The following is an 18969-nucleotide window of genomic DNA, read 5'->3' as shown; positions in this document are numbered from 1 at the left end:
TTGCATATAATGGGGAAGGTCCTTTATTCTTTTTTTTCAAAAAATTTACACATTAGCCCACTATTTGCTTTTCTGATTACTAACATTTCTCCAAGTAAACAATACGGAGCCTCAGTTTTTCTAGAAAAAAATAGTTGCATAATATCATAGTATGGCTGTACCACCAATTACCAACGATTCCCTGTTGTTGTATGTTTGTGGTACATATACTCTAAAGACACATTATGGCTATAAAATTAAAGACAGCCAATAAGCCTACTGAAGCCCATGGCAAGAATGATACTATGTGTCACTCAAAAGTATCATGCAACCCTAGCCAGGGGATTTCCACAGTCAAGGCCACCTCAACAGAGACGTAATTTTCAAAACTTTAAAATAAGGTTTAAGCTTCCTTACCAGATTAGCTCAAACATCCTTTATGGAAAAAAAACGAAAAAACCAAACACCTGGTAACAAATCTGTTCTGATACAGGTATATGAGATTGGACAGATTTCCCAAAATCTTGAGAGTTGTCTCTGAACGGAGACCCTTCTGGTCAGTTGATTGCACAATATTCTGACTATAAGGTACCCACAACACCTGCGTGCTCCCACTGTCAGCCTTGTGAGAGTGCCACTGAAATAAACCTGCTAGAGCAATATATGGTACCTGAGACTTATCTTTGATGCAGATGGAACCAAATGGGAGACATCACCCCTGGGGACCTGGCCATCCATAGACTCCCAAATGCAACAACTTTGAAGACGTTTTCAGGATTTTTTTCTTTTTTTGCCACTATGAATATTGCTGCACTTAATATCGTTATATAAACAGCCTTAACACCTGATACTTTTATATCTAAAGGCTAGAATCCCAATAGTGTGACTGTTAGATTAAAAGACATAAATATATACATTTTTTTTAGATGGTACCAGGGATTGAACCCAAGACCTCATACATGAGAAGCAGGTGCTCAAGCACTGAGCTACATCCGCTCTCCAACAAATATATTTTTTATGTTCATAGGCACTGTCAAAATACTTTCCAAAAGGCTTAAAGCAACCCATTTCCACCAAATGCCTTTTCTTTACAACCTCATTTCTTTCTCTAAATTTGGAAATATTTCACATAATAACACTGGGACTATCTGTTTTCAAAGGTTGATAGAATTCACTTTTGAAATATCTTGTCTGATGCTTTTTCTTAAGGTTTTATAACAAGTTTTTCTCTATGTGTTTTACAGTATTTACTTTATTTTTTTTTTAATTTTTTTATTTTTTATTGACTTTGTAATAATATTACATTAAAAATATATATGTGAGGTCCCATTCAACCCCACCCACCCACCCCTCCTCTCCGCCCCCCCAACAACACTCGTTCCCATCATCATGACACATCCATTGGATTTGGTAAGTACATCTTTGGGCACCTCTGCACCTCATATACATTGGTTCACATCATGGCCCATACTCTCCTCTATTCCATCATGTAGGCCCTGTGAGGATTTACAATGTCCGGTGATTACCTCTGAAGCACCATCCAGGGCAGCTCCATGTCCCGAAGACGCCTCCACCTCTCATCTCTTCCTGCCTTTCCCCATACACTTTGTCCATTATGTCCACTTTTCCCAATCCAATGCCACCTCTTCTATGTGGACACTGGATTGGTTGTGTCCATTGCACCTTTATGTCATACAGTATTTACTTTAATTTGAATCTCTCTCTCTCCTACACAATCAATTTGGTAATTTATATTTTCCTAGAAAAGTGTTCATTTCATCTGTGTTCTCAAATTCATTCGCCTAAACTTAGGCAAAGTAACCTGTTAAATTCCTTTAGGTCATTCCCTTTCATGATTTTATTTCCGTAGTATTCATTACCTACTAAGAGATCATATATTTTACTTCTTAATGGATATTTGCTTATTATCTACCTCCCCCACCAGAATCTACACATTATGAGATCAGGAATTTGTCTATTTTCTTCACTATTTCCAAAACCTGCAATGATGCTTGGTATGCAATAGAAAATCAGTAAGTAGTTGTTAAAAGAATAAATGACTCTGATGAGTAAAAAAAAAATTGTGTGCATGTATATATTAATATATTTATAAATATAAATATATATTATTGCTGAGCATCCTTTCAGGATGCATTTCCTCATCTACAAAATCCCTTTCCACATACTTTGTTCATATTTCCAGTGAGCTGATTGTCTCTTTATTATCAGGTTCATAATATATAAAGACTATTAACCCTTTGTCAAATATATTGCATTTGGTTTCTTCCCACTGATATTTTGTTCTAAATGTTTTTACCATTGTTATGGGAAAATAGTAGGAACACGTCTGAAGTTGAAACGTTCCCATAATGCAGACAAATAGTGAGGGCTGGAAACAGATTTAGCCCAACAGATAGGGCGTCCGCCTACCACATGGGAGGTCCAAGGTTCAAACCCAGGGCCTTCTGATCCGTGTGATGAGCTGGCCCACGTGCAGTGCTGATGTGCGCAAGGAGTGCTGTGCCACGCAGGGGTGTCCCCGCATAGGGGAGTCCCATGCGTTAGGAGTGCGCCCCGTAAGGAGAGCCGCCCAGCATGACAGAAGAGCAGCCTGCCCAAGAATAGCGCTGCATACACAAAGAGCTGATGCAGCAAGATGATGCAACAAAAAGAGACACGGATTCCAGGTGCGGCTGACAAGAATACAGGCAGACACAGAAGAACACACAGTGAATGGACATAGAGAGGAGACAACTGGGGGCGAGAAAGGGGAGAAAAACAAATTTTTTAAAAATTAAAAAAAAAAAGGGCAGGCTTAGGAACACTGGGCCTTGACTAGATGGAACACCGTCTGCTCAGCATGAAAAAATGTTTGTGTGATGAGGCGTTTGAACTTTGTATGATCCGTTCCTTAGTATTATAAATGTTGCACCCATTCCTTATTGTAAATAACAAACAGCTGCTTGTTAGTTCCTAAATAAAAACGATGTGGAAAGTAGGGTCAAGGTTCTCAGTTACAAAAGCTGCGAGTGCACTGGTCCCATCTTTATTTCCTCTCTTGTGTATTTCTTTCTTTCCTTTATTTCTTAAGTTCTGCATCACCTTCCCTTCAAGCCAACCTATTGCTGAGCTGGTCTCAGCATACCATTATGAATTTTAAATTTTCATGCAATCAATTTATCAGTCTTTTCCCATATGCCAAAAGTGTACACACCCAGAAATTACACAAAGATTCTCCTAGGTTTCTAAATTTTTGTTTATAATATCATGATTTTCTATTTTCTATTTACATGTTCAATCAATCTAAAATTTATTATTTTTATTGATGTAGAGATCTAACTTTATTTCCTTTCTAATGGAAGAAGTCAATCATGAGGATCTGGACTGTGATTGTCAATTTCATGTCAAGTTGGGTAGGTTATGGTCACCAGTTGTTTAGGCAAGTAAGGACTGATCAGATTGGTACTGTGAGAGTATTCCATAGAGGGATTTACATCATTAGTCAGTTGATTGACTTCAGGGCTGATTGCATCTACAATCAACAAAAGAATTTGCCCTCAGCAATGAGGAGAGTCTTCTCACCAGAGGTCTTAACACAAGAACTCAGGATTTCGAAGTCAAAAAGAATTTCAATCTCAATTCCACCCATCCAACTTTTCCTGGAGAATTCAATATCAAAGAGTTTCCAGGGAAGCGGACTTGGCCCAGTGGTTAGGGCATCCGTCTACCACATGGGAGGTCCGCGGTTCAAACCCCGGGCCTCCTTAACCTGTGTGGAGCTGGCCCATGCGCAGTGCTGATGCGCACAAGGAGTGCCCTGCCACGCAGGAGTGTCCCTGCATAGGGGAGCCCCACGCGCAAGGAGTGCACCCTGTAAGGGAAGCCGCCTGGCATGAAACAAAGTGCAACCTGCCCAGGAGTGGCGCCGCACACGCGGAGAGCTGATGCAACAAAAAGAAACACAGATTCCCGTGCCACTGACAACAACAGAAGCGGACAAAAACAAGAACATGCAGCAAATGGACGCAGAACAAACACCGGGGGGGGGGGGGGGGGTTGGAAGGGGAGAGAAATAAATAAAAATAAATCTTTAAAAAAAAAAAAAAGAGTTTCCAAAGTTTGACCTACCCTACAGAATTCAGACATGCCAATCCCCATGGTTACATTAGCCAATTCCTATAATAAAACTCTTATGGTATATGCATACATATATAAATCTCCTGGTGATTCTGTTTCTCTGGAGAACCTTGACTAATGCACAGATATTGAGTAAACCATCCTTCCCCCTTAACTGAAATGCTTCTTTCCTTTAAGTAAACAAGGAACAACAAAAACTACTAAATTCTCATATATAAAATGAATTTACGGGACCAAGATGCCAGGATAAGATGCTCCAGGGTGCTGTTCCACCACAGAATCTTTGGAAAAAACAGACAGAGCCATCTTCCTCAAAATTCCAGAAAATAGTTAAAGACTTGTAATAACTGAGCAAGTGCTGAATCAAGAAAACAGAGCTTTAAAAATGAGAGAAGTTGGCCCCTTCCCCAATGTGGTATGGCACCAACCCGTGCTCCGATTATAGGTCCCTGGCCCTATGCGGAAGGAGCAGGGTAACCCCTATGTGCATATTGGGTTCCTATATATTGTTGGCAATTGATTACGTAGCAGCCTGAAAGACCAAATCAGGAAGCTCATCTCTGGCTCATCTTCCCAGAACCTGGCCTGCAGCAGAAGCAACTTGTAGACAACTAAAGCAGTATAAGAAACAATTGAGTCAAAGAGGTCTGAGGCTAAGGATTACCTGCAATAACACATACAATGAAGTGCCCAGGTAGTGGGAAGCGGGGAGGAGTCTATTTTGCAAGGAGTTGAGGCTTTCAAATTCCTATAAACAGAAGAATTCCTAACATCACGAGTGAGCACTAGCCCAGGACAAGATGCAGGCTCAGAGAAGAGGGAGAGCTCCCTGCACTTCAGTTTACAGATCTTGATTGGAGGCTAAACTCTGAAGGAGAGCACCAGCCAATGCAGAGCCAATTTGAAAAGAAGGCCAGGCTTTGGACATAATAGACAAAAGCTTTTTAAAAATAAATGATCTTCATTATGCTCGACGAGATGAAGGAAAACACAGAGAAAGAATGAAAGGATAACAGGAAAATGATGAAGGAACAACATGAGATTCTCAATAAAGAGGTAGAATTTTTTTAAAAAACTTATTTATTTTATTTCATTTCTTTATTCTAGCCCTCCACCCCCTTGTTGTTTGCGCTCACTGCCTGCGGTCAGCTGTCCGCAGCGGCACAGGCCATCAGCACTCTGCAGCAGCACGGGCCAGCTTGCCTTCATCAGGAGGCTCCGGGAATCAAACCTGGGGCTTCCCATATAGTAGATGGGAGCCCAATCACCTGAGCCACATCTGCCTCCCAAAATTTTTTAGAAGAACAGAAATAGTGAGGTTGAAGACCACAATTACTGAAATGAAAAATTCCCTAGAGTGTTTCAACAATAGATTGGTGCATAAGAAAGAATCAATGAACTAAAACACATGTCTACTGATACGATTCAGGTTGAGGAGGAGAAATAAAAAGAATGAAAAGAGTGAACAGACCCTAAAAGACCTGTCAAACACCATCAAGTGTACCAACATATGCAACATAAGAATACCAGAAAGAGAAGAAAGAAGCAGAAGGAATAGTCAAAGAAATAATGGCAGATCCAATGCAATCCCAATCAAAATTCCAATAGCTTTCTTTGCAAAAATGGAAAAGCCAATCATCGCATTTATATAGAAGGGTATGGGCCTCCAAATAGCAAAAGGCATCTCAAGAAAGAAGCACAAAGTTGGAGGACTCACACTTCTTCATTTTAAAACTTTAAAACAAATCTATAATAATCAAAATGGCATAGTACTGGCACTTGGGCAGACATATAGACCAATGGAATCTAATTGAGAGATCAGAAATCAACCCTCTTATTTATGGCCAATGGATTATGGTCAACAAATGATGCTGGGAAAACTGGATATCTATATGCAAAAAAATGAAGGTGGACACCTACTTCACACCACATCCAAAATTAACTCAGAATGGACCAAAAACCTAAATATAAGAATCAAAACTATAAAACTCCTAGAAGAAAACATAGGGCAGCATTTTCAGAACCTTTGTTAGGCAATGGTTTCTTAGACTATACCACAAGGACAAGCAACAAATGGAAAAAATAGATAAATGGGATGGGACCTCAACAAAATTTAAAATTTTTGTGCATCAAAGGACTTATCATGAAAGTAAAAAGACAACCAATGAATGCGAGAAAATATTTGGAAACAACATATCTGATAAGGATTTATATCCAGAATATATAAAGAAATCCTGCAACTTAACAACAAAAAGATAACAACCCAGTTGCAAAATGGGCATAGATCTGAATAGCCATTTCTCCAAAGAAGGTATACAAATGGCAAATAAGCACATGAAAAGCTACTCAACCTCATTAGGCATTAGGGAAATGCAAATTAAAAGCATAGTAAGGTACTATTTCACACCCACTCGAATGGCTGCTACTAAAAATATAGAAAATAAGTTTTGGAAAGAATGTGGAAAAAGAGGAATACTCATTCATATTTGATGGGGATGTAAAATATGGAGTCACCATATAACCCAGCAATCCAACTCCTAGGTATATTTCCAAAAGATTGAAAGCTGGGACTCAAATATATTGCATATTAATATTCATAGTGGCATTACTTACAGTATCCAAAAGGTGAAAGCAACCCAAATGTCCAACAACTGATGAATGGATAAATAAAATATGGATATGAATGGATAAATAAAAAATGTCCAACAACTGATGAATGGATAAATAAAATATTATTCAGCCATGAAAAGGAATGAAGTTCTGATACACCTTCAATGATATGGATGAACCTTGAAGACATCATACTGAATAAAATAAACTGGACACAAAAGGCCAAATAGTGTATGATCTCATGGGTATAAAATAATGAAAATATGCAAATTCGTGGAGTCAGAAACAGGTTACCAGATATTGGGGTATAAGTAGGGAATGGGGAGTTAATGATTAATTGGTATTGAGTTTCTGTTTGCTGTGATGGAAAAGTTTTGGTAGTGGATGGTGGTTTCGGGCTACCAACACTGTGATTGTAATTAACAGCACTGAATTATATATTTGAATGTGTTTAAAGGGGGAAATAGTGGGTTGTATGTATGTTACAAAATTAAAAATGTAAAAACAACAACACAGGACTGTACAATACAAACTGTGAACCCTAATTTAAATTATAGACTATAGTTAATATAATTATAATAATATTGCCTCATCATTTGTAACAAAGGTACCACACTAATGCAAACTGTTAATTAAAGGGCAAACTTGGGAAGCGGACTTAGGCCAATGGATAGGGCATCCACCTACCACATGGGAGGTCCGCGGTTCAAACCCCGGGCCTCCTTGACCCGTGTGGAGCTGACCCGTGTGCAGTGCTGATGGGTGCAAGGAGTGCCGTGCCACGCAGGGGTGTCCCCCGCATAGGGGAGCCCCACGCACCAGGAATGTGCCCCGTAAGGAGAGCTGCCCAGTGCGAAAGAAAGTGCAGCCTGCCCAGGAATGGCACCGCACACACAGAAAGCTGATACAGCAAGATGACGCAACAAAAAGAAACACAGATTCCCGGTGCCTCTAATAAGGATAGAAGCAGTCACAGAAGAACACACAGCGAATGGACGCAGAGAGTAGACAACTGGGGTACGGGGGGAAGGGGAGAGAAATAAATTTTAAAAATAAATAAAGGGCAAAGTGTACGTGTGAGGGGGGTATATGGGAACTCTGTATTTTCTGTATGATTTTTCTGTAAACCTGCTACTTCTCTGATTAAAAAATTGGACTTATGGACACTCTAGTCTCTCTTACTAACCTATTTGTCTACCCATGGGTCAGTACCATTTTATCATTCTCTCAGTTGATCCAATATTCCTTAAGGGCTTACTCTATGCCAAGAACTAATCTAGGAACCAAAGATCAATGGCAAACCAAAAACTTTAATTCCTGCCTTCATGGGAATTACATCTTTATGGGGGAGATTGACAATTATCAAGTAAACAAGTAGTAGTACATCAGACTGAGATAAATGCTATGGAGAAAAATAAAGCAAGATCAGTACACAGGGAATTTGGAGGTGAGGGAGGCTGCAATTTGGAAGAGGATGGTCAAGGAAGGCATCACTAAAAGGCAGTATTTGAGCAAAAACCTGACTTAAGTGAGTCAGTAAGCAATAGAGTTACCTGGCAGAGTGAACAGAAAGCACAAAAGCTCGGAGGTAAAGTCAGTTTGGTGAACTTGAGTAAATAGCAAGATCAGCAAAGATCAAAGAGGCTGCAGCAGCACGAGTAAGAGGGGACAGAGGAGATGAGGCTGAGGGAAGCGTGAATACCTACAGGCCATTTTAAGGGCTTTCATTTTTACTATGGATGTGATAGGGAGATTTTGAACATAGTGATGTGATTTGACTGACATTACATTCAGTACTTATTCTGTGCCTCTCTTATAAGCACTGAAAGACAGCAATGAGCTAAAGGCAAGTGCCTGCCCCCAGAGTTCACATTTGAGTGGAAAGTAACAATATATGAATAAATACTAATGTGGCAAATAAAGCAAGTAAGGGGAAAAACAATGAAGCGGGGCTGGGTGATGCTTTAGATAGTTGGGGAAGTTCTGGGTGATGAGGTGACATCTGAGCAGAGATAGAAAGAAGACAGGGGGAAAGCCATGCAGGTACCTGCAAGAAGAGCTTTTCAACCACAAGAAACATCCTGTGCAAAGACCCAGGGGTAGGAGCAAGTGGAGGAATAACAAGGAGGCCAGAATATTTGAGGTGAAGTGACTGAGAAGGATAAGATGATGATGGGAAAGTAGCTTGGGAGCAGATCATGGAGAGCCTTACAGGCCACTTAAGATAATAAACAGCACTGAATGAAACACTGAACTAGAAATACCAAGCATTAACCTTTCTAGCCTCTAATCTGATACAAAACTCCCTAGACTTCAGTTTTCTTACACTTTAAAGGGGGTGGGGCACTAGATTAGCTTGCCTATAAGGAGTACGGAAAACTGTAAACTGAAAGATGCTTATTAATATTTACAGTGTTCCTAAGAAAAAAATATTTGTTATCTTAGAGTCTACTACGTTTGAGTTACTCAAGGCTTTTATATCTTCCAGGCATGCTAGACCACTTTCAGAAATTTTTATTCCCATCTAAAAATGCCATATCCTTGACAGAAAAATTTTATCCTCCCCCACACCCTTTTTTTTTTTTTTGTAATCATCGTTCTAATCTATAATTCCCCCTACACATCTCTCACCCACTCTGTTTTCTGCCTGGCCAAACAACAAGTAGTAAGCCACTCCATACAGCTCTGTCTGAGCACTAGCCAATGCTAAGCGTATCTACTCAGCAACATATTGACAGCTCACAGCCTGAAAGTACTGGGGAAAAAATAGTCACCCAAACTTTCTCTTATGATTTGTTAATGTCAGTGGGGCTTTGTCTCAGTGACTTAAAGATTCTCATCACCATTTTAGCTCAAGTCCAAGTATCCTGATAAAGAGGATTTGGGGAACACTACTGCCCATCTCTTCCTTTTAGAATCAGAATTTAACTTCATGGACAGACATGGAGCCAGGATAAAAAGTTGGAGAAATCCTGCAGTCATTTCCTGCTCTGCAAAAGAACATAAACATCATGAAAACTTGGTTCTTACTGATAGTTGAATTTTGCAGTACTTGTGGCATACTATGAGGTGTTCCAGAAACTAACGCAAGAAAACAAGCAGGTTTTTTTTTCCTTTCTGAACTTTCACCGAAGCTGGTGCAATCATGGCCAAAAATATGTTTGCGTATTCTTATTAAGGTGGTTTTTAAGTATATCTGCAAATTCTCTGACATCCTTGAGGTGAAGCCTGAGTCCCCTTCCCTTAAATATGGGTCAGACTTCATAGAGTTTCTAAGTACTGATAAAATGTGGTAGAAGCGATACTATGAGACTGCTGAGGCTAGGCCATGGAAAGGAGTGTCAGCCTCTCGGTTCCTCTCTCAGATTACTCATCCTGGGGAAATCAGCTGCCGTGTCATGAGAACATTCAAACAGCCTGTGGAGAAGCTCCTAAGTTAAAGCTTCCTGCCAACAACCAGTACCAGATTGCCAGCCAATACAGTGAGCCGCTTTGGAGACAGAACCTCCAGCCCCAGTTAAGCCTTCAGATTTAGTTTCCTTATTATAAAGGAGGGTCTTACACAGCAGAGAACCATCATAGACTGAACATTATGTTTTTCTATTTCTGATAGGATATTTCTCTCATACCAAAAGCAGTTCATTTTCCAAATGTTGCGTAAACTGCAACTTTTGCAGGATGTTTTCTATTTTTCACAGAAACCTCCACTTTTTAAAAAACTTAGGGCTCATGGTTGGTGTTGAGCAATTACATGGAATTTTTTCAAAAAATTTTTTCTACCATCATATACACAACCTGACATTTTCCCTTTAACCACATTGGATACATATACTCCAGTGCCATTAATTACATTCATATTGTGACCCATCACCACCATCCCTTACCAAAATATGTCCATGGTTCCAAATAGAAACTGTACATTTGAAGCTTTAATGCCCTATTCCTATCCCCACCCTGTTCTCTGGTAACCTACATTCTAGAACACTTTTATTTTTAACTCTTTAGTCTGTTACTTCTTCGAAAAGGTGTTACTCCTGGCAGTGCCAACATAGGCACCCAATATATTTTACTTAACAAGAGTAAGGGTGTTTCTTGGGGATTGAATCAGATCCCCCACAAAAGACATGTTCAGGCCCTAATCCCTTTTCCTGTGAACCCATCTGTAAATAGGATTTTTTAAAAAAGATTTATTTATTTATTTAATTTCCCCCCTCCCCTGGTTGTCTGTTCTTGGTGTCTATTTGCTGCGTCTTGTTTCTTTGTCCGCTTCTGTTGTCGTCAGCGGCACGGGAAGTGTGGGCGGCGCCATTCCTGGGCAGGCTGCACTTTCTTTCGCACTGGGCGGCTTTCCTCACGGGCGCACTCCCTGTGCGTGGGGCTCCCCCACGCGGGGGACACCCTTGCGTGGCATTGCACTCCTTGCACGCATCAGCACTGCGCATGGCCAGCTCCACACAGGTCAAGGAGGCCCGGGGTTTGAACCGCGGATCTCCCATATGGTAGACGGACGCCCTAACCACTGGGCCAAAGTCCGTTTCCTTGTAAATAGGATCTTTGAAGACGTTATTATTAGAGAAGATGTGCCCAAACTGAATGAGGATGGGCCTTAATTCAATATGGCTGAAGGCCTTATAAGCAAAGGAAATTGGACTTGGAAGAGAAGGCCACAAAAGAAGTCAGAAGTCAGCTGGAACCTAGAAGAAAAAGGAGAGGACGTCAACATTTAACAGAAAAACCAAGAAACCCCAAGGATTGCCAGAATGTTACTGACCCCAAGAAGAAGCAAGTCTTCCAGTCTCTGAAACTATGAGACAATATAATGTTGTTTAAGCCAACACATTGGGTAGCGTACTAGTCATCCAAAAGGGGTGCTGATGCAAGTCCCATAAATCTTTTGGCTTACATAAACAGTATTTATTTAGGGTAAAAGCTTACAGTTCCAAGGTCCTAAAGAGTTCAGCTCAAGATACCATAAGAGGTACTTCCTCATCCCAAGTCTGTTGCCACATGTTGAGCAAGATGGCTGCGATATCTACAAGGGATCAGCCTTTCTCCTTCCTCTTAAGGCTCCATGGGCACAACTTCTTCTGATCTCAACTGAAGCCTGGCATAAGGCTCATCTCTCAGGGCTTCTCAGCTGCTCTGGTTTCTTCACAAGGTCAGCTGTAAACCATCAGTTGAATGTCTCATTTCTCCCCGGGGCTCCAGCATCAAAACCAAGTTCTCTCCTCTGCCATGTCTTTTAATTTGTATCGGCAGCGGACTTGGCCCAGTGGTTAAGGCGTCCATCTACCACATGGGAGGTCCACAGTTCAAACGCTGGGCCTCCTCGACCCATGTGGAGCTGGCCCATGCGCAGTGCTGATGCGCGCAAGGAGTGCCCTGCCACGCAGGGGTGTCCCCGCGTAGGGGAGCCCCACGGACAAGGAGTGCACCCCATAAGGAGAGCCACCCAGTGGGAAAGAAAGTACGGCCTGCCCAGGAATGGTGCTGCCCACACGGAGAAATGACACAATATGATGATGCAGCAAAAAGAAACACAGATTCCCGTGCTGCTGACAACAACAGAAGTAGACAAAGAAGACGCAGCAAGTAGACACACAAAACAGACAACTGGGGTGGGGGGGGGAGGGGAGAGAAATAAATAATAAATAAGTCTTTAAAAAAAAATTTGTATCTACATCTGTGTCAGCATCTGTTTTATCATCCCACCAAGGGGGCGGGGACCCAACCCTACACACTCCAATGACGTGGTGGAATCAAAGCCCTAACTTTAACATAATTTAATCAAAGGCATCTCAGCTGAGTCTAATACAATCAAAGGGTATCATGCCCAGAGTAACAGATGAGTTTACAAACATAATCAAATATCTCTTTTAGGAATCCATAAATAATATCAAACTGCCACAGGTGGTATATGTTACATCAGCCAGGAAACTAAGACAGTGTTCTTGAAAACAATGGATATACTGCTGGTAAGCAATTAAAAGAAGATTGCTAGCTTCATGATAATAACAAACTAAACTGTAGGCCATCTAATTTGTCAAAGAGAACCAGGAAAATATAGACCTAAGAACAGCCCTCCTGAGGATAGAACAAACCTTAAAGATTGACCTCAAAATCTATCTCTGGGGGAGAGATGTAGCTCAAGTGACTGAGCGCCTGCTTTCCATGTATGAGGTCCTGGGTTCAATCACCAGTACCTCCTAAAAACCAAACAAACAATCAGAAAAAAACAACTCCTATTGGTGAGCAGATGAAGCTCAGTGGTTGAGTGCCTGCTTCCCATGTATAGGTCCTGATTTCAATCTCCAATCCCTGAAAAAAAAAAAAAGAACTGTCTTTTCAAAGGAGCCTGAATTTAACTGAATTAAACTTTGGAAAAATTTATGCCTCAGGGCTTGACTGAAAAAAACAGAGCAATTATTGTGCAATTAATGAAGCCCAACAGCTAGGTGTGATAGGAACCGAGGCAGACAACCTAACAGAAAGGTCAGGAAAAGAGAAAGTCGAAGAGAGCGCTGCTAAAATACAGTCATCCCAGGGTGACAATATGTAAGTCCAAGGCTAGAACCTCTGTAGAGCAACATCAGAGGTTACAAATCACAAGGAAAATACACTTCTCTAAAATAGTTCATCAAGTCACTAAACAAATAATAAAGCAAACAGTAACAGAAACAAGACCCAGGGGAGCGCATCAGCCAACAAAGCTGCTACTATATATTAGCTAAAATGTAGTTTTCAACTGTATCAGTATTCTGAAGCTGAAAAAGTATATAACTGAAATGAAACATTCACCAACATTCTCAACAGTAGATCTGAACTGCCATAAGAAAGGACCAGCATAGTTGAATATAAACAAAAGGAGATTACACAACTGGAAGAAAAGATGAAGAATGAAGAAAAATGAACAATACCTCAGAGAAATATGGGACAACACTAAGTGCACCAAAAATACATGTAATGGGCGTAGAAAGAAGAGACCAAAGGAGAGAAAGGAGAAAAAGAAGAAATAATGGCAGAAATATTTTCAAATTTGTTGAGAAAACATTAATATGTGCATTCAAGAAGCTAAACAAACTCCACATAAGATAAACATCAAGAGATCCACACTCAATCCCGTCATACTAAAAGTGCTGAAAGTCAAAGACAAAGAGTAAATTTTGAAATCAGCAGGAGAAAAATGACCCAAAACATACTGACTTCTCATTGGAAACAATGAAGGCCAGGAGGCAATAGACTGACATAGTCAAAGTGCTGAATGAAAAAGTTGCTAAGCGAGAATTTTGTCTAGCAAAACTATTTTTCAAACGTGAAAGTGAAATAAATAGTCCAATAAGCAGGAAAAGGAAGTTCTAGAGATGGAAAGAATTGCCAGATAGTAATTCAAATTCTCACAAAAAACTGTGACACCAGTAAAGACAATTGTGTAATTATAAAAGACAACATAAATACACATTTCTTCTCCTTTTTTCTCTTCTTTAAAAATCAGTTATATAAAAAACAGGTATATAATTGTATTTGTGCCCAACAACATAAAGAAATATAATGCATTTGCCAATAATCACACAGAGAATGTTGGTGGGAGCAAAGTTATACTGCAGTGAGAAAATGATACCATATGATAACTTGAGTCCACAGGAACAAATGAAGAGAACCAAAAGCTCTCCTTTCTTCTCTCAGCTTACTTAAAAGATACAAAATTATATAAAGAAATATGTTTGTATCATATTTAACTGTAATATATTTTTAACAATAAAACTACAAAAAGGGGGAAGAGAGAATAGGACTACACAGAAAAAACACTTTCATATCTGAATGACATTTATAATATAAATCTGACGTAGATTATGGTTTACTATAACTTAAATGGTGTATTAGTCAGCCAAAGGTGTGCTGACGCAAAGTACCAGAAGTCTGTTGGCTTTTATAAAGAGTATTTATTTGGGGTAGAGGCTTACAGTTGCAAGGCCATAAGAGTAAATTACTTCCCTCACCAAAGTCTATTTCCACATGTTGGAGCAAGACAGCTGCCAGTTTCTGTGACTGTTCAGCCTTCCTCTCCCTCCTAAGGCACTGGGTCCTAGCTTCTTCCAAGCTCAGCTATAGGCTAGAGGACACATATCTTTCCCTGGAGCTCATTTCTTCCTGGGCTCAGCTGCAGCTATAAGGCTATCAAGCTCATCTCTCTTCCCATGGCCTCTGCCATGTCTAATGGAGCCTTCTCTCTTTTCTCATATATCTGCTTCTCTGTGTTCTCCTTCTCCATGTGTTTACTTCTGTGTGAATGTCTGTTTTATCCCCAAAGGGGCTGGAACTCAACACTGAGTCACACTCTAATGACATGGTTGGATCAGAGCCCTCATCTTAACATAATTTAACCAGAATCTCAGCTGAATCTAATAAAATCAAAGGGTTATCACATCAGAGGAACAGACCAGTTTACAACATAATCTATATTTCTTTTTGGAATTCATAAATAATACCAAACTGCCACATACAGTAACCCCTGGAATAAATACAAAGAAAATTTCTCACTAAAGGATTTACTAACATAAATCATTGGCTCATTAATTAATTTGATAATCATTAAAGGAATTAAAATGTTACACTAGAAAATATTCCCTTAATGTAAAAAAATTCAATAAAGGAGGAATATAGGAATAAAAAAAGTCCTGACCCTGACACATACAGAAAATGAAAAGTAAAATTACAGACATAAATATAACTATATCAATGATAACATTAAATATGAGTGAAATAAAGAATCTAATCAAAAGGCTGAGACTTTCAGAGTAAGTAAAAATGTATTTCCAACTTTAGAACACAAGAGTCAAGGTTCTTTACAAAAAGAGAACTGATGATATATATAGTAAATATTATGAGATTTTTAAAATAGGAATTGGCGCACACAACTGTGGGTATGAGCAAGTCCAAATTCTATAGAGTAGATTATAAGCTGGGAACTCTGAAGAAGCTTACTTTGTTTTGTTTTTATTTTTTATTTTTAAAGAAGCTTTAGATTTACATAAATATTACATCAAAAATGAAGGGGATTCCTATATACCTTGAACTCCTTCCCCTCCCACACTTTCCCCCATTAACAATATCTTTCATTAGTGTGGTACATTTGTTACAATTGATGAACACATATTGAATTCATTGCTACTAACAACGGTTCTGTAGTTTATTGTTTACACTTTGCACCACACATATTTATAGGTTTTGACAAAATGTATAATGGCCTGTATCCATTATTGCAATGTCATGCAGGACAATTCCAGTGTCACCAAAATGCCCCATGTTACACCTATTCTTCCCTCTCCCTCCCCTCAAAATCTCTGGTAGCCACTGCCTTTATATCAATGATACAATTTCTCCCATTGCTAATCGACTTTAGTCCATAGTTGCATTCCCCCCTTATGTTTATTCATTCCTCAATCTTGAGAATTTTGGGATGGTGATGCCCATTCTGTTTCTGATTGAGAGGGGCCTTAGATTCTGTGGGGCAGATGGATGGAACTGTCTTGCTTGCAATTGTGGATACTCTCTTTTTTGGGGGATGGGCATTGTCCATCATCATCCTTTTGTGAGTCGTCCTGGGCAAGTCCAATGAACTGAAGAGTAGGTGTTGCAACTCTGCTGAGATTCAGAGCTCAACTGGCACATGAACAGACCGATGATTTAAATCTCTGAGACATATACTTAATGAGTATAGTGCTAATTATAGGTTCAAATAAAAGGGGCAGAAGAGTCATGTGTAGGGAAATTATAAATGATTCTAACTCTGTTACACTGGGGAGTATACATTCCAAAGTAAGACCCACTGACAGGATGCTGAATTCCTGAAATTGTCTGCCCTTTGTATAGTTTCTAGATGTCTCTGGAGCCCACAGGAGCTCTGCTCTTGGAGGCACTGTTTACTGTGGTGGTCAATGAGATCCTGCTGAGACATGCATAAGCGTAACCTCTGGAATGAACTTCCAACTCACTTTAAAATCTCTTAGTCATAAAAACTTATTTCTGTTTATTTCCCCCTTTTGGTCAAGGTCTTTTTCCTCGCTAGTTGCTAGTTGGCACTTCGTAATAATCCCTTGGTGCTAGGGAGGCTCATCACTGGAAGTCATGACCCATACCAGGGGAGAAGGTAGTACATTTATGTGCTGAGTTTGGCTTAGAGAGAGGCCACATTAGAGCAACAAGCAGGTTTTCTGGAGGTAACTCTTAGAAAATATATAATACTAGGCTAAGTTTCAAATTCACAGAAACAAAGTTTATACATACAGCCATCAATATCAAGGGTCTGCTGTAATGGTCTGTCCTTTGCTATGCACTGCCCATGTACTCAGGGGATTCTTGGCACTCTAAATATTAGAGAACGTAGCAGGACTTCCCAGGATGGGAATTCAATATTCTTTTGGGTATTGTGTGGGTCTTCACCCACCGAGACAGTGCCCCATCTGAACATTTTCATATGCCACAGAGGCATGCTCCAGGTACACCCTTCCCCATATATCCCCCCATCACTGATATTCCACACCAATGATACTCCCGTGCTCCAGTTGTGACCCTTCTGTGGTCCAAAACCTCCCAAAAACAAAGCCAAAAATTAAACAAATAAAAATAATATTAAATAGCAAATAAAATAGAAAAACAAAAAATACAAAAATAAAATAATTTTTTCTTCATTGTCTTTCATCACTGTAATATCTCTTATCTTTTATGTACAGTGATAATTTCTTCTGATGAGGGTTTTTGATGAATTCCCTGAGAGAAGCTGGCTGGTTCAAGTAGAGATGGAAATTTTCCCTTCCGACTGCTGAAATTGTTTTGGATGAGATATCTCTGAATGTTGACAGCTGATATCCTCAGCTGATTATAGATGTAATCAGTTTTAGAGTCAATCAACTTACTGATGATTTAAATCCATGAAATATCTTCATAGTAATGATTAGGCCAGTGCTTGCTTGACCAAGCTGACACATGAACTTAACCATCACAGTTCACCCCTTCTCAACTTGGCACCCATACATATCTCTTTAAACCATATTTAATCTCCAAATTTAAAAAACAACTGTCATATTTTCACAGAACAACACTCAACTAAATATTCAACTATCCTGTGTACAGTGAGAAATGGACTAACCTTCCCCAGAATAGGATGCACGTCCTTTGGTAATATTCACTCTTCTTAAATTTTTTTATTTAATAATCACTCTTAAACTTAATATCCTAAAATAAATACTGCAATATGAACTTAATACAACTTATGTCATATGATAAGGGGATAAGACAGGGAAGAAAACAAAGATATTTGCTTTATGCATATATGCAATGATACTCATAATAAAACAAGGAAGAAATAGTCATAATTATTACAGTCCTTGTTTCTGTAATTGGTCATGTGACCATAGCTCATATTTATAACCACCGTCTTCCACTACCCATTCTATGTTCCTTTTATCCTCAGCAAGCACATCAGCTGGCTGCAGTTCTTTGCATGATGAGGTGACCCAAAACTTCATCCCTGAAGTTTCTGGGCAATGAGTAGTCCTACCTGGATTGAGCTGTTGCAGTTTTCCATTGACTTTAATCATAGTGCATGGTAGTACTAAGAGACGCCTTAGGGAATCTCCTATATTTCAGGTAAATTCTTCTTTACCGCCATCACCCCAGCCAAATACAGTGATTCCCTTATTTGCGTGTGATTCATTTTGGCATGAGAAGCCCAAAGTCACCTGATGGCAGTCTTAACTTCTATTTGAATGGAATCATTGTTATGTCTCTTGGTGGAAGCACTCCTCCTTTCGGAATAAAGAACCATGGACTAGCAGAGCTTAAGGCTGCAAAGACAGGAAGCAAACATTTTCCTAGTGGCTCACTAGGGGTTATAATAAGTGGTGCCACACCCATTTCAACCCCTTGATTCCTGGACCTGTGTATCCTGGTTATGGGAGAAATAGCACCATGGAGTGGATGTTGCTTTAGAGCATATACAGACTGCTGGAGAACCTTGCCCCAGCCCTGCAAGGTATTGCCACCTAGCTGGCTCCATAATTGAGTCTTCAAAAGGCCATTCCATGGGAAGCAGATGTGGCTCAACTGACAGAGCATCTGTCTATCATATGGGAGGTCCAGGGTTTAAACCCAGGGCCTCCTGACCCATGTGGTAAGCTGGCCCACACACAGTGCTGATGCGCACAAGGAGTACCGTGCCACGCAGGGGTGTCCCCGCATAGGGGA

General features: G+C 39.9%; 1 protein-coding gene across 3 annotated transcripts in view; it reads right to left on the bottom strand.

Annotated features, from left to right (window-relative positions):
• ZNF638 (zinc finger protein 638) overlaps positions 1-18969 on the bottom strand; it is a 156478-nt gene that overhangs the window by 73854 nt on the left and 63655 nt on the right. The window lies entirely within an intron of this gene.

This window comes from Dasypus novemcinctus, chromosome 17, assembly GCF_030445035.2.
Source record: "Dasypus novemcinctus isolate mDasNov1 chromosome 17, mDasNov1.1.hap2, whole genome shotgun sequence".
NCBI lineage: Eukaryota > Metazoa > Chordata > Mammalia > Cingulata > Dasypodidae > Dasypus > Dasypus novemcinctus.
The sequence above is the reverse complement of the archived record's forward strand: the minus strand, read 5'-3'. Positions and strand labels throughout refer to the sequence as shown.